At 46.3% G+C, this 21,086-nt stretch overlaps 1 non-coding gene across 1 annotated transcript; it reads right to left on the reverse strand.

Annotated features, from left to right (window-relative positions):
* Positions 1–4,854: 4,854 nt before the first annotated feature.
* Trnat-agu (transfer RNA threonine (anticodon AGU)) lies at positions 4,855–4,927 on the reverse strand. The gene has a single exon. It is a non-coding gene; the product is annotated as a tRNA-Thr (tRNA).
* Between the last annotated feature and the right edge of the window lie 16,159 nt (positions 4,928–21,086).

Here is a 21,086-nt window from a genome sequence, read left to right on the forward strand (position 1 = left end):
TGGCTGCGCTACTGCACGGCTCACCAACCTTCCGCGACCGAGTCAGTCGGCCCAGCGTTTAGTCCGCCGGCCGCCGACGGGTCGTCGCAATTCGCTCGATCAGTTGAAACTAATCCACAACACGTTTGGGAATGGACGAATGTGCCTTTCTTTACTTCGTTAGTTTGTACACTGTATCTAGCTCCAAGTCAATGTCGCTTCACACAAGCGCTGCACAAGCGCACATGCGACGCTTCGCTGACTGGTACGCCAGTAGGAAAATATAAGGCCTCTTGAAGGGGGAGAAGAGTCAGCGAAGTCAATACAGGTACTAAGGAAATAAAATCAACTGATATTTTTATCGTACAGCGCAAAACTAGGAAGCGGGAAGCACTTTTTTGCGCTCGGCGAACAAGCACAGCGGTCAGCAGCACGACTACGCATCTGCGAACGCTTTTCCGTCTACGAAATGCAATTGCTAGACGTGAGCTATTGTGGAAACTCGGGGGATGCTTACTGCACGAGCGCAATACAACAAATAGTCACCTAAGCTGCTTGAAATACTAAAACTAAATAAAAGTGTAAACTGGTTATACATTATATAGCTTATACTTCCATCATCGGCATCGCCTCCTCCCGTAGTCTAGTGGTCGGGAGCGCTAGGTATGACACCTGAATTGTTTTGATGGTCACAAGTTCGAATCCCCGCGGGTACATGCTTTTTTTTTTGTAAGTTCACTTTTTCGTTTTTCGCCGATGTTTTCTATACTGGGTTCACCTTTTTTGGGGCCGCAACGTTCATTGCTCCACGAACTAGTCCACAGAACTCGCGCAGGCTGGCACTGGCGCGCTAGCGAGTTCTCGTTGGCGTGCTGTTGCCATATGCACCGACTGCATGCAGGCAGTGGGCCCAGGCCAGAATCAACAGACCCTTGGACTGGTGCGAACACGCTTTTTACGATACAGGCATGAGTGAGGCAAGCTCCAAATATGGGAGAAAAGCGCATGCATTTGAGCGTCTGCGGGGACGCGGAGGGCGTTCATGGACTGCATAGGGCTCAGCCAATGAATGCTACGATTCCAAGCCGTCCTGGGAGGCTTATCTTATGCATTTTACAGTCGACAACATGGCAGAAGCGCGGTACTATGATTACTGTGATATTGAGAATGCCCATCCAACGATGCCATCGGATGTCAAACATGTTGTTTTACAGAACCGAAACCAAAACCGAAACTTGTTTGCTTGATAACCTTGGGCATCGTCCAATAGTGGTGCCCCCTCCTCCCAACGTCACAGCTTAGTTGGTGCGGCCGCCGCAAACCGCGCATGGTAGTTTTTCTTCTTTCCGCTTTGTAAAATAATTATCGATTAGTCAACCGGATAAACGATGAAAAGTGTGCTAATTTGAGCCAGTCTACGCAGTGCAAGCAAAAACGGAAGCTTGAAAAATTCACTTCAGTGTCCCTTTAAGCTACCTATGGCACCAAGAGTGTCAGTACCGAGACCCTTGCAATGCATGTAGCGAATCATGCATGGAATCATGCATGATGATGGGTTTATTGATTTAGTACGAAAATAAGGATTGACTATCAAGAAAGCCAAGAAAAGCAGAGGGAAGAATGTGGTAGGTCATTTATTTTCCTTGAAACAGGTACAGATTTTGAAAGAAAGTAAAGAAAAACATGCCCGCAGGGGCTGGGTGGGATTCGAACCCATCGCAGAGGTCATCGTACCAGAAACGTATTCTGGAGGCCATTGGTTCGGATCCCACCCGGCGGGAATGTTTTCCTCCACTCTCACTTTTTCTCTCTCTATCTCTGTGTCTCGCTAGACGTATATATATATATACATATATGTGTTTCCGCAGTGAAGGCAGCTTCTTCCTGCATTCGTTTTTCATTTTATGTGTAGTACGTAATTTCTTTATGTATTCCATCGGTATATGTACATGTTAATTACTGTTATATTACTCTTGTGTATTGTGTTGCATTGATGTGTGTGCATATTTTATTACTGATATATTACTGTTGTGTTCCGAATCTCGAAGCATATTTTTTTCTTGATTCTAATCAAATATAGGTTAGTGGTAGTTGTAATTAATGTATCTGTAGTATGTATGTACCCACTCCTGCTTGGGCCCGAATAGGGCCTGCAGTATTTGTAAATAAATAAATAAATAAATAAATATAATAGGGAAAGAGGGGGCTTCGAAGATGGTCACTGATGAAGGCAAGTCCCTCGCCGATACGTAGGTAAACTTCCTTATTATTGTTCCTCCCGCGTGTCCGACTTCTCTTACTCATCCTCTTTGTACGTACTCTTAGTGAGCTTTTTTTATCTATCTATCCATCGATATATGTACGCACATATATATATATATATATATATATATATATATATATATATAGCAGAACAGAGAGATACGGGACGAGGGACTCGGTAAAGATACATATCAAGGTTGCAGTCGTCATTCCCAGTGCTATTCGGCTTTTTTCGAAATATATAATAGGGCCGAATGACGTGTGCTTGTCACGTTTCTTTGATTCATTGATAAATAAGCGCTCGACTTATATTTTCGCTTATTTATCAATGAATCAAAGAAACGTGACAAGCACACGTCATTCGGCCCTATTATATATTTCGAAAAAAGCCGAATAGCACTGGCAATGACGACTGCAACATATATATATATATATATATATATATATATATATATATATATATATATATATATATATATATATATATATATATATATATATATATATATATATATATATATATATATATATATATATATGTATATATATATATATATATAAATATATATATATTTATTTATATATATATATATAAGGGTTGGCAGTCAAGAAAACCTCGGGAAGCAAAGGGGAGGTTGTGGTAGGTCATTGAATCAGTTAAAGAATTTGGAAAGAAAAAAAAAAAGCGGAGAAAAAATGCCCGCCTGGTGGGATCCGAACCCATACCGGTCTGGTGTGATAACCACTACGCTACCGGCAGGGCGGTTTTCCCCCCGCTTTCTGGGGTATTTATGTCAATGTAATTTTTTCCTGTGCTTGGGGGTGGTAGCCAGCGCCACTCTGACTTCTCGGGGTGAAGGGCACCTTCTTTTTAATCCCCGCGCCGTGACTCGAGTATCTACGACATGTCGAGAGTGGTCAACCAGCGTTCAACCCTCTTAAGCTCCCTATTGCACCAAGACTGCCAGAACAGATGCCCTCGCTATGCATGTAGCGAATCAGAATAGGAAATGAGGGGCTCGTAGAAATAACACAAAAATAAGGGTTGGCAGTCAAGAAAACCTCGGAAAGCAAAGGGGAGGTTGTGGTAGGTCATTGAATCAGATAAAGAATTTGGAAAGAAAGAAAGAAAGCGGAGAAAAAATGCCCGCCGGGTGGGATCCGAACCCACGACCTCCAGGAGTAATGGTTCCGGAGTAAGTAACCTAAAAGGAGTAATGGTTCCGGGTCTCACGTTTGCGAATGCTGTACTCTGCTTAAAATCAGACGTTCTATCAGGCCTTGAAGTAAACCAGAGAACGGTAGGACGTTTGGCCTTAGGCGCCCATGGAAAAACAACTAACGAAGCAGTTCAGGGAGATATAGGCTGGGCGTCGTTTGAAGTTAGAGAAGCTCAGAGTAAAATATGCTTTGAGATGAGGTTGAGGGAAATGGATCAACGAAGGTGGGCAGCTAAGGTTTTTAGGTACCTATATTTGAAAAGCGTGGACACGCAGTGGTTAAGAAAGACTAGAAGGCTAACGATGAAATACGGAAATAACAGTGGAGAAACCAAAATAGCCAAGGTAACCAAAAAAGAGGCAAGGCAGATTGAAACGAATAAATGGAGGGAAAAAATGGAAGCTAAAACGTCGTTAGAGATGTACAGGGCTGAGAAAATGAATATCAGAAAGAAAAATTTCTACGATAATTCCCAGGGCAGTGCTTTGCTTTGTGAGGCTAGAACAGGTTGCCTGCGAACTAAGAGTTTTGTGGGGAAGTATTCACAAAATGATGGGGTATGTGTGGTCTGCGGAAAAGAAACAGAAACTATGCGGCACATAGTGTTAGAATGTGAGGGTATCCATCCAAATCTACATGAAGGGAATATTGGGCTTCCAGAAACTCTAGGATTTAACGGTATCAGAGAGGAAGTTAACTTCAAGGCTGTCGAGGGGACGAAAAGAAGAGTAGAATGCTGGTGCACGAAAAGCAGAGAGGGGAATATTGCCTAGGACAGTTACCACCTGTAACAGGGAAAAGAAAGTATTTCGGGCCTAATAAACATTAGTGCCTGCCCTAAGCAGCGGTAGTATTAAACCAAGAGTGTAAAACATGGTTATATTAGTCCTTTTTGGTAAGATGACATGTCATCACCCCGCTTCAAAGGGGAAACCAATAGCAATCATGAATCATCATCATCATTCAGAATACCGGTCTGGTGCGATAACCACTACGCTACCGGCGGGGCGATTCCCCCCCCGCTTTCTGGCGTATTTATGTCAATGTAATTTTTTCCTGTGCTTGGGGGTGGTAGCCAGCGGCACTCTGACTTCTCGGGGTGAAGGGGACCTTCTTTTTAATCCCCGCGCCGTGACTCGAGTGTCTACGACATTTCGAGAGTGGTCAACCAGCTTTGAACCCTCTTAAGCTACCTTTGGCACCAAGACTGCCAAACAGAGGCCCTCGATAAGCATATAGCGAATCAGAAATGGGAAATGAGGGGCTCGGTGAAATAAGACAGAAATAAAGGGTTGGCAGTCAAGAAAAACTCCGAAAGCAAAGGGAAGTTGTGGTGGGTCATAGAAACAGATGAAGAATTTTTTGAGTCAGAAAGAAAGTGGTGAAAAAATGCCCGCCGGGTGGGATCCGAACTCACGACCTCCAGAATACTGGTCTAGTGCGATAACCACTACGCTACCGGCGGGGCTGTTTCCCCACCACTTTCTCGGATATTTATGTTAAGGTATTTTTGTTTCCTGCACTTGGGTGTGGTAGCCAGCGCCACTCGGACTACTCGGGGTGAAGGGGACCTTCTTTTTAACCCCCGGGCCGTGACTCGAGTGTCTACGACATGTCGAGAGTGGTCGAACCCTCTCGAGAGTGCCAAACAGAGGCCCTCGCTAAGCATATAGCGAATCAGAAATGGGAAATGATGGGCTCGGTGAAATAAGACAGAAATAAAGGGTTGGCAGTCAAGAAAACCTCGGAAAGCAAAGGTGAGGTTGTGGTTGGTCATAGAAAGAGATGAAGAATTTTTTGTCGAAAAGAATGTGCTGAAAAATGCCCGCCGTGTGGGATCCGAACCCACGATCTCCAGAATACCGGTCTGGTGCGAGAACCACTACGCTACCGGCGGGGCTGTTTCCCCACCACTTTCTCGGGTATTTATGTTAAGGTATTTTTGTTTCCTGCACTTGGGGGTGGTAGCCAGCGCCACTCGGACTACTCGGGGTGAAGGGGACCTTCTTTTTAACCCCCGGGCCGTGACTCGAGTGTCTACGACACGTTGAGAGTGGTGGACCAGCGTTGAACCCTCTTAAGCTACCTTTGGCACCAAGACTGCCAAACAGAGGCCCTCGCTAAGCATATAGCGAATAAGAAATGGGAATGAGGGGCTCGGTGAACTAAGACAGAAATAAAGGGTTGGCAGTCAAGATAACCTCGGAAAGCAAAGGGGAGGTTGTAGTGGGTCATAGGAACAGATGAAGAATTTTTTGAGTCAGAAAGAAAGTGGTGAGAAAATGCCCGCCGGGTGGGATCCGAACCCACGACCTCCAGAATACCGGTCTGGTGCGATAACCACTACGCTACCGGCGGGGCTGTTTCGGCATGTGAGCTTAGTGATTCCCATTTATACAGATTTAAACAAGTTAGTTTAGTAAGTTTGAGAATAGCGAGAAAGCTGAGGGAACTTTTATAATCGCTGTTTATCAGAACCAGTTGCTATTTTCGCCTTTTGTAATACCTCTTAAACACAACCGAATCGGTATTCACCAATTTACAAAACGGAGTCCCATTCGTGGCCAGCAGTGCACAAAAGGTAGCGTTTCTCTAGCGGCCAGATGTCTGTATGTGGTTTGTACGTTTTGTTTACCCGCACTGCAAACCAATCCTTAACGTATGTTTGCCATACGACACTTAATTCCATCGGGTGCGGGTTACCCTGGAGGTGCTGTCGAACAAGTTAGCCAACCCGTGCGAAGGCAAAGGCAGCGCGCAGTGGAGGTGAAGCTGCGTCAAAATAGGCCCAAAACAACTGTCGCTAAACCAGACGACAAAGCTGTACCGCCGACGCCGACGCCAGCGAGCTGGCACTTCCGCGCGGGGATGTGCCTGCGTCATCTACACTGCGCTGCGTGAATGAAACACTCCACCCCCTCCTCCTCTCCGCGGCCGCCTCTGCCGCGTGGGGAGTTTGTTGTCCCGCAGGCCGCGAAGGAACCGTTGGCTGTAGAGCTAGAAAGCTTTTCTTTAAAACCTAACGAGAGTGTGGCTATGTTTGCGGAGGACATGGCCCGTCTGTTCAAGTGAGTTGATCCAGACATCGCAGAATGCAAAAAATTACGCCATCTTATGCATCTATGTTCGCGGAGGACATGGCCCGTCTGTTCAAGTGAGCCGATCCAGACATCGCAGAATGCAAAAAATTACTTCATCTTATGCATGGCGTTAAAGAAGAGCTTTTCGCCGTTCTCGTCCGAAATCCTCCACGTACGGTTCAAGAATTGATCCGCGAGGCTACTGCCATTGAGAGGGCACTACAACAGCGTTCCCGACATACGACCGCATGGGCGCCAAAACATCTTCCAGCATCTCTGTTCTTATGCCCACGGATGAGGACAACCGCTTTCGGGATCTCGTCCGCGCCGTCTTAAGAAAGAGAGATCACCGGTTGATGGTGAGCAATATGGCGACAAAAACCAAACACACGAGCCCCTAGCCAACGCACTCCTTCGTCGTCGTCTGCTGTGCCGCATCACACGGCACGTACCCACGCCGGGGACTAGCATGTCCGTTAGCATGTCCGTCCTGCTTGATAACGCAGTCATCCCAAAGTGGCGCAAGTGACATAATGTATGTATATATATATATATATATATATATATATATATATATATATATATATATATATATATATATATATATATATATATATATATATATATATATATATATATATATATATATATATATATATATATTTATATATATATATATATATACAGGGTGTCCCAGCTATCATGCACCACGATTTAAAAAAAAAAGAGAAATGGCGTTACTCGAAGAAAACCTAGTGCATAATGTTTGCAGTACTGTGACGAAGCTGACAGTATTTTATCGTTAATGAGACTTAACTAATTAGTTGTAATTAATTATCCAACTCGAGAAGTACTGCCCTAATAACTAAAGTGTCAATGAGGCACTTGTAGGTGCCCACGAAAGGCATCTAACTGCGGTATTTTCAGCGACGAACTAATTGCGTACTCGTTTATTCTGTCTGATAAAGAAAACCCGCGAAATATGAAAAATACCACGTGACGGCGCCTCCGCGCGCATCGTAAAGCAATGCCCTCAAACAGGCTGCCTCTTAGTTAGCCAGAATGAAATAAACAAAAGAAGAAAGAAGAAATCGCGACCGAGTTTGTGCCTTATCTGCACACGCGCCCCGCCAATCTTGCTGTGGCTGCTCCTTCCATGCATGCTATTGTCAAAGTGATGCGCTGTCTCTTCGGGCGGGTGGCAGGCGAAGCAGTTGCTTTCAATCAGCTTGTTTGGGGACGCTGCTTTACAATGCGCGCGGAAGCACCGTCACTCGGTATTTTTCATATTTCGCGGGTGTTCTTTATCAGTGAGAATAAATGAGTACGCAATTAGTTCGTCGCTGGAAATGCCGCAGTTAGGTGCCCCTCGTGGGTACCAACAAGTGCCTCATTGACAGTTTAGTGATTAGGACAGTAATTCTCGAGTTAGATAATTAATTACAACTAACTAGTAAAGTCTCAATAACGAAAAACGAAAAAATTACGGCCCGCTTCTCCACAGCACTGCAAACATTATGCACTAGGTTTCCTTCGAGTAACGCCATCGCTCTTTTTTTAAATCTTGGTGCATGATAGCTGGGACACCCTGTATATATATATATATATATATATATATATATATATATATAAGCAGTTAACGTGTATCTGCTTACAAAAGTTTGAATAATCACAGAATATACCTATAAAACAGTTCACTCAGTCACTTTCTATGTGTTGTCACATTTCTTCAGGGGAACACACATACGATACTTTCATATCATATCTGCATGGGCAGTCACACCAGTCAGCTAGTGTCACGCTCACCTTCATAAGCCTTCAGTCTACATCTGTTATTAAAAACAAATTTGTGGCCGATATCGAAGCTGAAACAAAGCCTGACGCTTCTGATACTAACCCTGACTTTTAGGTGAGAAATACTACCCCTACGTTTGCCCTTAAAGAACCCGTGTTCAATTATTCCTGAGAGAGAGAGGGAAAAGGGGAGGGAGAAGGAACGTTTATTCGAGCAAACAGTGAGGTTGAGCCCTCACTCGGTGGAGGGTCTGTGGGGTGGCCTCAGTCCAGAGTGACTTGGGCTTTTGATTCATCCCTTGCATTGGTGGCCAGAGCCACCTGGGCAGTTTGGTGGGAGCTGGTTAGCTGGTACTTAAACTATTCGGTGGAAGAATTAAAATGTTAAAGCTGCGGGAAAAAAAATTCAGGGAAGATTGTACTCACACGCTAGGCTTGAATGGCGTAGCTGTTGTAGGTCTGCATTGCCGGACGCATAGTTGAGTTTCAGTATCATTGTTTATTTGCACAGTTGCGTTGCTAGTAATCGTCGTCATACGAATCGAAGAGGTTGTCTGGTCTTCTTCGCGGTGAGTGGTGGGTGCAAAGTCATCCTCAGCATTGTGTACTTGCACCAGCTTAACTGGCGAAGCTTGTACTCAGTCGCGCAGTGCTTGAACCATAGCGAAGTTGCAGGATTTCTTTATATGTGGGCACTGAAGGACGCAATTACCACGCATTTGTACAGTTTGAACTATTTACATGTTCCGTCGTTGCTTTGGCCTTTGCTTGCAATAGTCATCGTCATAGGCATTAATATAGCGGTATTCCTCATGCCAGGCATTAGTGCGTTGTAGCAATTCATGACAGCGCTGGAATTTCCTGTTTTTTTTCGCTAAGCCACAGCGCGGGCCGGGGACTCGGCGGTCACCGGGAGGCACGCACTCACGAGGGCTCCACATTTTCTTGGTATTTTTTCATGCAACGGCGAACTTACGGCTTGTACAACAGCTACGTGGTTAAAATATTTTCGACGTACTTGTGGTCGAATGGGCTGTTCGTTCGAAACAATGCCTAAAGAAGCTCTGAAAATTCCGTTTCGCCATTCCCTTTTGGGGCGTCACTGATCGTAGTGCGTATCGATCGTAGTAGTAGCGTACTGATCGTAGTGCGTAGCGATCGTGCGTAGTGATCGTAGTGGGGTAGCGATACCGTGGTTACCGGAACTGGAATATATCGGATGCAGTTGAAGGTATGGGCGCACGCTGAGTTGTTCTAAATATAAAGGTTCTTTTAAAACATATTTCCTCTCTTAAAACATGATGATCTGGCTAGATCATGTCTATAAAAATGCTTTAAGTGTAATAATCAATATAAAACGCCATACTCAATTTACTGAGTAAGAAGGCAACATACACCATGAAAGGTACGTTTTATCACCTGCAAGGCAGTAAGAATTATATGTGCTTATTTGAAAACTATTTCTTGCGCTCAAAATATTCCCGTGCCGCAGCTCACTTATCCGAAGTAGGTGCATCAGAAGGAATTATAGTCAAATTTCTGGTGGCTGGAAAAGTAACACTACGATAAACAGAGAACATACATATTCTCTGGCGACTTCTCTGGCGACTTTGCTTAATAGCCTGATACATGTGCGAGAGCAATATTGGAATATTCCTATAGTTTCACTGGCACTCGGTGTAGTTCTCTGTACCAGCTCAAACGTTAGGGAATAGGGAAACAGTCTTAAGTCAGTGGTATATTCTTTTTTATACATTTTTAGAGGGAGCTTGCCGGTGTTTCGCTCTCTGCTGATGCCTAGTTTTCTTTCGGATTGTGCCATCCGTTTTATATAGTTTACACCTTTAAATGTCTTGGGTCAAGGCAATGAGATTAGGTCTTTTCAATGGCTTCTTCATGATTTATAATTGGAAAACCAATCTCTCAGCGGTAGCGGGAATGCGCTTTCGCTTTTCGTTCCGCTCCTCCTGCATCTTATTAAAAGACAGGCAGAACGACGAACTCATCATGTAAGAAAACCCACACTGTCATAATGCAAAAGCGGTTCATGTCCAGCTTAGTGAGAGGTGGTTCACAAAGTTGACGGTGAAAACACCTTGTGACATGCACGTGAATACACATATGTACGGGACACGAGGGAGGAGGAAGATGATGCCTTTAATGATGAAGAGAAATCTGCCTTGCAACAAACTTGACTTGCTACTTCACATGAACATGAGAGGTGCGGAAATGAAAGGAAGCGAAGACACAAAAACTCATACAAACGCTAACAAACGCAAATAAGCCCACAGAAACTGACAGAAGCACGAACACGCACAGAATACAAATAGTAATGTTAAGCCAAACGTTCACAGGGTTTCGTTCCGGCCGGAGTTACGGACAAATGACACCAAGGCCCTTGCACTCTGTGTTGCCGCGGCAGTTGAGTGCCATGGAAGAATGGTTTCGCAACGTTTCAGTGGTGCATCAGCACGCAGTCGCAAAGTTGTCTTCAAGGTTAGCCGTGGGGTGTCATAACGGGAACGCACACACAGAACACGTTCTATGTCCTCACGAACATTGCAAGCTTGACAGTGAGGGCAGGAAACTCGGCCTGTCTTGTGCAAGTAGTAGATGGTAAAAGCGACGCTGAGGCGAACGCGGTGAACAATTTCTTCGTCGCGCTTTCTCAGGCCACACGGCATTCGGAATTTGCAGGCGGGATCTATTGTGTACAATGGCTGATTATTACTGCAAAGCAGTATATGTCTCACCCCCCCCCCCCCCCCCCCAAGTTTTTATTCCGGTGTAGCCGATTTACTCGGCGGCGCTTCTATGCTCCTCGTCTCCACGACCGACCCCTTTTCACAACTGTTATACCCCTCGCCATTACCGCTGCGGCTGATAACGGCGGCAGCGCCTTTACCAGATGGTTGCGGATAATCAATAGAAGCGCGAATAGGCGTCAGAATGACGTAGCCGCTGCCGCCGAACGTTTCGCCACCGTTGCTGGCGCAAATGCCACCTCGTGTAGCAGTTGCGAACTTGCCCGCTTGGAACGCCAGAGTGAGCCAATAAAGAGTGAGCCCATAATTGTGTATTTCGCGCTAAGTGCAGGTTAATCACTGGTTGCCGGTTTATGCGGGCACGGTTTGGGGGTGGAAGAAGGGGAAGTGCACACGCAGCTAGGCTTCATGCCCGTTCCAACGATATGCCCTTCGTGCTGGTGGGAGATTTGAAAATTGAAGTCTCACGGTCAATAAAACCTGCGAGTTGTTCTCCGCGGTAGACCGTTTTGGGTTTGTGTCAGTGTGTTACAGGGTCAGTAAGATGCCTGCGACGTGACTGAAGGAAACGGACATGTTTGACCGACGGAATAAAGCTCAAGTCCTCCAAGGTTTTAACTCGCTATGGAAAAGACGCGTGTCATTTGCTCGAAGGAAGAAGAGCGGGTTACAGTGTCAGTAAGATGCCTGCGACGTGACTGATGAAAACGGACATGTTTGACCGACGGAATAAAGCTCAAGTTCTCCAAGGTTTTAACTCGCTATGGAAAAGACGCGTCATTTGCTCGAAGGAAGAAGAGCGGGAATTGAAGGACCATCGGCGCCACAGAAGCGCGAAAGGGCGCGACAACAACGAAAAGCCGCTGTCACCGCCGTTGCCGCCGCACGTTCCAGCTCAGCGAGTGGCTGCAAATCCCTCCAGCATAGGCAGCAATTTGCCCGCTTGGACCGTTGACGTGAGCCAATATTTCTTGTTTAGCTTGAATGGCTTTCAGAGCGACACTTTCGCCAGTGTCGTTCAATTTAGGCGTGCGCACGTCAGCGATTGCCGCTTGATGTGTGCAACGGGGGGAAGTGGAAAGGGGGTTGGCGTGCACGCGTAGCTATATGCTTCAGGTGTTCGTTGATGACATGACCATTGTGCTGGCGGGAGGTTTAACCTTGGACGTCAAATATGGCCCATCTGGCGTCCTTCTTGGTCGAGCGCAGTGGTTTGGTGGGTTGCACAGACAGGAAGATGCCTACGATGCGGGATGGAAATAGACAGCCGTATTTTTGTGCGCTAGAGTAATGGTCGACTTCTTGCAAGTTTTCTTCAGCTAATTTATTTGGTCGGAAGTATGCTCAGTGGCAAATTACAAAGAAACATCTTTTGATTCGTGCACCCTACGGACGGCGCCTAGCTTTGAAGGTCTTCCTTCTTCAGAGAGTGGAAGGGCACAATTTTTTTTGTACCGTACCTCTGTATTGAGATTTGTAACTGCCTCGCCACAAAGTACGCAAATATCGCACCGTCACGTAGAGAGGAAGGAATCTGGATGATGGCGCTGATTGGTTGTGAGCCGCGCAAGCGCTTTCGGCGGATACTACATTCGCATTAAGCGCACAACACAATGCCCAGGTAGCCCCTGTAGCACTACTTCGGGAAGCAAGCTGCCAGCCTGTGTATGCAGATTGTGTATTTCTTGGGCCAGTTGTTGCCGCGGAAATGACGCTAGTTGTCGGAGCGCCGCCTGTGAATCTGTTAAAATCACCCGCACAGAAGCGTCTTCCCGAAGAATGCACGGCAAAGTAGAGCGGAAGGTAGCAAGTTCTGATGTCGTTGACGTTGCTTTGTGGATAAACCTCGCCATAATTCTGGTCGGCGTCGATGGAACCCAGATTCCGACCGTAGGTGAGGTGACCCTGACCGACGCATCGGTGTAAATATGCTTGTGGTTGGGGTAGCAATTCCGAATGTGCGCTAGAGTAAAGTACTTTGGGGCTGGAATCGGCAACCTGGATTTACTGCTGATGGCCGGTATTGGGATGACAATTTGCCGAGGGGAATACATCCAGGTCGGGACATGAAGCGGCTCGGGTTACTTCTGATACAAGGGTGCTGAGTGTCTTGTACCTCTATAGCGGAGTTAGAACTCAACGGGCGTCCAGGAGCCCTAGTCGCCAGTCGCTCATGTGTGAGAAGCTCTCTGACCAATACACTGGGTGAGAAGCGTCTACGCTCTCCTGTGGTCCCCAGTGTAGAACTTGTCTGTGGAAGGGCAAGACAAAACCGCACAGGTGGGGCCTGAATACTTTCCAACAGCCTTGTGTTGGTCTTGGAAAGGGGGTCGAGTGCTAGGAGGCTGTATCGGAGCAGTCCTTCGAAGAGTGCTGAGCAGAGACGTAGGAGGGGCCAAACAGAACAGCCTCCTGAGTCGCTGTTCAGCATGCGTAACACCTGAGCAAAGGAGCTCCGATTTTCCTTCAGGAGACGAACGTGTCGGGACCCCGTCGTTGACCTACCGGGTGTTACGCGCAGGAATCGGTGTGAGTCGGGTACCCCTGCCGCTGAAAGATAATAGCGGGAGACATCATGCCTAGTGAAGGCTATTGCCGCACATTTCCTAGCCGAGATTTCGAGGCCGCGTCTTGACAAAAAGTCCTCCATTGAATTGATAGCTTTTTAATGCGAGTTCGTAAAACACGGCTGTTGCGGCTAGAGCTCCAGATACAGATATTATCGGCATAGAGCGATAATTCAACAGTGTGGGGCACGCACTTAACAGTTCCAATGAGGTTGATAATATATAGCGATTGGGCTTAAAATACCATCCTGTGGCACACGTCACGTGCCATTGTGAGAGGCTGTTTCGTCGTCCTTCGTGGACATAAAAATCTGTTGGAGAGCTATCGAATATCCCTGTATACATGCGACCTCCGATGCCTACCGATTCCATTGCAGATCTTATCGTCTCATGTGCCACACAGTCAAATACTGCTTAATGTCAGTTAACACTGCTAGAGTGATGCCACGCAGGGCTTTTGCACTCTTCATGTCGTTGACAAGGGCAAACCCGTTGTCGATGCTCCTACAAGACTGTCTGAACCCAGTTATCTGTGGGGCATACACATTCCGGTTTGTCAAGTCCCAGTCTAGGCGAACGAGGACCATTTTCTCCATCAGTGCCCCCACGCAGTTCAGGAGTTCAATGGGCCGACAAGACTCAATTTCTGTAGGGATTTTGCAGGTTTGAGTACATGAACAAGGCGACCGCGCTTCCAGCCCGGTTCGAGACGGCCCGTTTCCCGGCTGTGGTTATAGGTGCCGAAAAGCAAGCTCTTAGCCTTGTCTCCAAATTGTGACAAAGCTACATAGCTGATGCCATCTGGACCAGGTGCAAAAGCCTTGGTTACGGACGGCGAGGCAGCAAGTAGTTCTGCCATTCTGAATGGCTTGTCTATGACGGTCACATTTGTAGAGGGCAAAGATACAGGTATCAGGGTGGCAGGTAAATCTGGAACCGAGAAGGCGGTGATTTTGGCGCAGAAATCTTCAGCGACGTAGGTCACGGTGGTTCTTCCTCAGAGCAATGAACTAGAATGGGTGCAACGTAGTAGGCGGTGTCCGTAGGCTATATACAAAGCTTGAAATCGTCGTGAGGGGTTTTCGCGGGTTTAATTTTGAACAGAACTACTCCCGTTCTCGCTAAGCCAATTTCTTCGTATGTCTTTGTATGTTCCCTTGTGCGAGTCTAGCGACTCGTATAACTTCACATATTCGCGTTTTATGTTCCCGACTTTCAGCCGTGCTACGCACCGCGCGCAGCCTTTGGTAGTTCGCATCGGCCACAGAGAACCTCGAGGGTAGCCTGAAAAGCTTCGTACAGGAAACTGTCGTCCGTGTCATGGCGTCTATTCGGTCGCTCTACGATTCAAAATTCCAATCGTGCTCCTCAAAACAAGCAGAGTATATTCACCAATCCGGGCAACCAATTTCCCGGTTCAATGGCCCTCAACATATATCATCCAGCAAGATATATGTAGGGAGGTGATCGCTTCCGTGTGACTCCATGTCGACATACCATTGGGCTCCATATGGCAGTCAGAGGGAGACCATGGTGACATCGAGTGTGCTCGACACTGCGTCACGGCTAAAGGTGGGCTGACCGGTAATAATGACAGCCACGCCGTTACGGCAAGCCGCGTCGAAGAGGTGCCTGCCTCTGACTGTGGTCCTAATGCTGCACCAGGAGGGATGGTGCGCGTGAAAATCTCCAGTTTACACGTGCGGCACCGCTGTTGACCATACGATGTTGACCATACGATAAGGCGATCAAGGCTAAATACAGCATCAGGTGGAAGTTATGCGGCGATAAGGGTAAATTGCTGCGCAGAACGGAACATTTCATGCTGGAAAGCAGGTGCTTATCATATTTTATGTCAATATCAGAGGTATTCTTTGACATATATCTCAAAATTATTTGAAATTCGATTGACATTGTAATTGGTTCCCATTCTAGACGCGACGCAATTGGCGAAGTGAAAGAGATTGAAATTCTAACAATACCGTTACTTAAAATCGTAATAAAGGTTCCGGTGTCGCTAGTGTTAAGCACGCAAGGTTGCCTATAAGCGCACTGACACCAGGTTCCCCTCGCCCTAGCTGCTTCATGTTGCGGTCTGCCCGCCCCCTTTGCCAGGTCGTACTCTAAGTCTCGGTCTTCCAAGCACGTCGCAAAAACTATAGCTTAAAGATCATTGGGGGCTTTCGGAACGAGATGTATCTGGATTAAATTCTTTAGCGCTAAGGCAATGAACAGACGGCGGTGATACAAGTGGCAAAGGCAACAGCCATATAATGCGGCGCAGAGGGCCAATTAAACAGAATCGCGATACGAGGCGAATGGCTGTTGTAACAGGTTGGTATCAGCTGAGGCGTTTTTTTTTTCGATATCAGCAAGATCCACCTATCGCAAATTTGAAAAAAAAAGCGAAAGTTTGTTACCGGGCCTAAATGCAACGCTGTCAAAGCTTTTATATGACATATTTTACATGTCAGGTAGGGGAACTTTATGGCCACAAGTAATTTAAAATATGCGGTGAAGTTGACCAATATTAGTATGATAAGTTCGGATTTGGCTCGTACTGAAACATTCAAGTTGATGCGGCATTCTTATGTAAACTTTATTTAAATTGACTTTCAAGAATGGTACGATAGAGTTTTGATGGAAAAGGCATGAAACATATGAAACAGGGCTTTAAGAACAGTAGAACTATACATGAAGGGCACGTTGTCCTCTTGGCAGCATTAGCAGCTCTTTTCAAATTATTCCATAGGATAATTTTCTTGGGCACGCCTGAAGACACTCACCAAGTAAGCAAGTTCTTCATTGCCTCGGCGTAAATTTCCAAAAGGCTTCACAAGAAGGCTGCTCATATCCTCACGTTATTGAACCGGCTCGTACCCACAAAAGGGGGGAGAGGAGATTTTCCAGAGCTTGTAAGCGGCGGCTATTTAGTTATGTAGGTAAACGGTGAATATGAAAGTAAAAAAATTATAACAACCAGATTTACTCCGTAGGGACGGGCTAGACGAGATGAAATGGTTGTTTCACATCTCTGTTTCATTTCATTCAGTTCTGTTCAACTTGTCTCCGACATCTGTGGACAGATCTTTCGACGATCTCTTAATTTCCGTCTGAATTCATGATTAGCCAGTTTCGAAAAGCAAAAAAGAAAAACGAAAAACGTCTGAAAACACTCGCGAAACAGTCCTAACAGTCACGCCAGAAGTGAATGCCCGTTGGGCAAATGGATTTCGCTCATTTTGATCTACGCCAGCGCAACATCTGGCTCATTTTTGATACAAACTACAATCGGCGAACACGTTTTGCAGGGCGTTATCTCAACTATTTTTGCCAGCTCTTTTCTAGGGGAAAGTTGCAGCGTTTTTCTTGTCAATGCAGTTTTATATGACTTGCGGATGGTTTGTAGATCTGGTTCATTTCGAAAGAAAAAAAGAAAACACCCCACTTTTTGGCACGGGAGCTTCGCTTATATAAGGACTGGTCGCTTTCCTGAGCCCGAAAATCGACGACCTCTCATGCTCCCCTTCCTCTCACCACTTTCCTGACGTTGCCTTATTGTCTCAAACGATGACTCGACCAAAATTTCGTCGGCCTAAGCGAGAACATAATACACACTAAAACCATCCAACAAGTGTTGCGCACGACAATCTTTTTACTCGCTAGCGTCAATAATACCCTTACTTTCCATACTGTCGAAGCACGCCTTTTTCCTTATTGCATAGAGGAGGAGCTCCCGAACTGGTTGCGAAGCATGCCGAAAAAAGCGAGGTATTTCAAATATCCCGTTTTATTATGCACTTCCTCAACTATCTGAACATCACTTATTTTCAAAAAAAATGTAGTGGAGTATGAAGTCCCTATTTTAAGATAAAGCGGACTTGTGGCGCTCCCTTGATGGATGACCCATTGAAGCACACCCCTTGCTGCGCCTTGCTGCCCAGCAGAATTTTAGAGCAAGGAGGTGATTGCGTGCCAAATATCGCTTGTCTTTTCACTTGCCCCATTTCAACGTCCATATTTGGCGCACGCAATTTATGCTGAAAAAGTGCAGCCTTGGGGCACGCACTTCGTGCGAAGAATTTCTTCAGGGACGAAGGCTCGCCATATGGCAAGTCCTACCAAAAAGAGACAGAACAAAATGTTGCCTAATGTGCCGTCAACGATGCTGTATTTGCTTGCTTTCGTAATATGCATGCACGTCGCTTCCCCCAGGTTTGCTGGCTTTGTATCTGCGTTGTACGGCTCCCGTCTTGGGACTCCTTTGATCTGAAAGTGTTTTATAAATTTCAGCCGGCATTTGCTGGCCATTTCTAAACACCTGAATTGTGCATCGTAGGGGCTCCAAAACATTTATTGTGTGAGTGAAAGTGAAAGCGGAAGAGAACGATGGCTCGAGAGAACAGACAGACAGGAAATCGCACCCATACTATGATACCTTTTTTTCTCGAGTTTTTGCTTCTTAACGGTTTTTATTTCAATTCCTCACCATTACAACTTACCCATTTGTCGCTATACCGGCATTTATGGTCTCGTTCGAAGAGGTTTATCCAATTTTCCCAGCGCTCCCTATTCCGCTCGAGCGAACGCGGCGGCGAGTTTTCGCTTTGTTTCTTTTCGTTTTTCTACATCGCTGGGGACGTCCAAGTGCTTTGTGTGGGCTGTAGAGCTACAGAGAGAACTACGGATACAATGCTTTCTTAACTCATGTACAAAGGCACTGCGTCCGGTTCATTTCCTTTGTAGACCAGGCCCAGCTTGTCTGCCTGCAACCTCCGGGGGCAAACAGCATATTAACCTAGATTGCTCTTAACGCGAGTTTGACTTGTTAAATGAACAATAAAATTCGAAACAAGCTATCCTGTATGGCCAGATAACTCCGCCGGGTATATATATATGCCACTCGCCAATAGTTCACCATTCAAACTGACCCATTTGTCGCTTCCTCAGCATTTGTTGGGTCCATTCAAGAGCTCTACCCCTTTTCTAACGGCCGCCTATTCCGCTCTAGCGAACGCAGTAGTTTTCTTTGCTTCGTTTCTGTTGATTTTGAAATCGCTGGTGACCTTCCAGCATGTTCTGGCTGTTGTAGAGGAACACAGAAAACCACGGATACAGCTCTGGTGTATGGGGGGTTGTCAGTGCTGTATGTACCAACACACCAAGTCCGGTTCATTCGCTTTGTAGACCAGGGCCTAGCTCATCACCCTTCGACCTTCGGGCCTTCGGGTGCGGAAAGTATATATTAACCTAGATTGCTTCTAAGGGAAGTTTGACTTCGGAAAAGAACGCGCAAATATGCGGACAAGTTGGCATGTAGCAGTAGATAATAATGCGGTGTTTACGAGTACCACTCACGGCAACATCAGTTGTTTATTGGCGCTGTAAACACCAAAAGAGTCAAACCATGCATTGAGGCTTCGGAATTTTTTGTGACGTAAGAGAGTATGGTGAGACGGCGTTAATACAGGTTTTTAAGGACAAGTAATTGTAAAGCAAGAGCATCTGGCTGCTTTAACGCCCTAAACAATTATTTAAGGTACAACAGCCAGCTAATAAACAACACCGAACGTGGTAAGTCGTCTTACGAATTCGGTAAAATGTTTTGTTGTCGTGAAAACAGTGATCAAGAAATTTACGAGGGTGAACAGGATCTATAGCCCATTTTAGCAGCGAAGCTGTTGAGCAAATCGTATTGTTCTGTCCGCAGTTAAAAATACCATGAAATTGCCGAGCGCGCGCACGTAAGCGCGGGCATCGCGGCGACCGCTGGCAGATAACAAAACTAAAAAAAAAATGCCGACCGCTCGTGTGTGCGTACCTCGCGACGACGCCCGCGTCCCGGGAGCGCGTTTGCAAGCCAAGCATATCCACTTAGTGAGATTAGCCAAGACTGGCGAAAAAAAAAAAAAAAACTCCAACATTCGCCGTAAATGTGGGAACAGCTAGTTTCTCGGAACGAGAAAGGCTCCAGCGTCCGCCGTATTAGTGGCAACACTTGTTCGAAACGAGAAAGACACGTCATAGCGTATTCCCCTCCAAGGTGTTGTCCAATGTTTATCACCTCCAAAAAATGAAGGGAGCTCACACTCGCAGCAATAACGATGGAGTGAAGATCGTTGCGGCAGCGTAGAAGATGCAAATCGGCGGCACTCGTCGACTTAAACCTTCGTGATGGTCGTAAAGGGTGCGTACAGCTTCGCTACTTCAAGTCTTAGACGTTAGTGTGAGATTTTGCCTAATTTTTTTCATTTCTAGCACATGTGATAGCATACGCAAAAGCCAACGGCCAAACGTAGAGTTAGCCGGTTCAGAGTATGTTCTAAACGCTTCCGGTGCGACAGCGCCGGCCAGGCCTTGCTGGTTTATTCGGCGTTGGCTCAACATTCGATCGGGGCTGTCTTGGTAGTATAAAGACCACCAAACTCACCGAGTGGCGATTGGGTGGACACCTGCCCATACCTCTGTAACGGGCTGGAACATCTTCCACCAGTAGGCTCGCGAACTGGTCCACCGAGCCCCCGAAGTCACCGCAGCTCCGACATCACTTCTCTCCTACCAGGGCATTACTCAATTATACCGGACCACTAGACAAAAAATCCTATGCTCTCACCTATCCATCAGCAAAACTCAGAAAATTACACTCCGACAACCAAAAACAGGTACGTAGGTAGCCTCAGTAAGAATTAATTTATTATTGGCGCCCAATACCCTGCTCTATGCAAATGTTATCCACAGCTAGGTACCCCCAAAATATTGTCACGTGTTGTATAAGAAAGGGCACACGCAACGGTCGACGACGAGGCAGAAGAAACAGTATCTTCGTCTTCGGATCGCGCGCGCTGGCCCCGGTCCCTCGGCTCTAGAGCTTTAGGCTAGACCCTTGGCTGTCGCTGTTCTTTTGTGCTTCATTAAAACCCCTACCACCCGGAGCACGCATTCGCTGTACGCTACAATATAATTCTGGAATGTGCTCACAACCCAGCACAGCGATCCGGTCGAGTTGGAAGCGATTCATGGTAACGATTGCACAAAAACAAACAAGGAACAGGAAGAAAACACATGGACGAGCGCTGTCCGTGTGTTTTCTTCCTGTTCCTTGTTTGTTTTTGCGCAATCGTAACCGTGACTCACAACCCAGCCCTACCACCCCTCTCCACTCGGTACTTTCCTCATCTGTGGAAACACGTAAGCTGTCAACTGGAACGCCACACCCTCCTGCTGATAGAGCGAATACGGCTAGGACAACGCATGGATTCCCGGACTAGGGTTCGCCTTTCACTTTCCAGCTCATTAGCATGTTTTCTCTCGCTCTCTCACGCTGCTTGTGATGTCTCGATTTTGTCACGAAATTATGTTGCAGAGAAGTGCAAAAAATTGTAGCATCATTATTTATTTCTCCAGAAACAAACCACGTT

The sequence above is a fragment of the Haemaphysalis longicornis genome, unplaced genomic scaffold (assembly GCF_048455015.1).
Source record: "Haemaphysalis longicornis isolate Haplotype H1 unplaced genomic scaffold, Haemaphysalis longicornis Haplotype H1 scaffold_1, whole genome shotgun sequence".
In the NCBI taxonomy this organism is placed as follows: Eukaryota; Metazoa; Arthropoda; class Arachnida; order Ixodida; family Ixodidae; genus Haemaphysalis; species Haemaphysalis longicornis.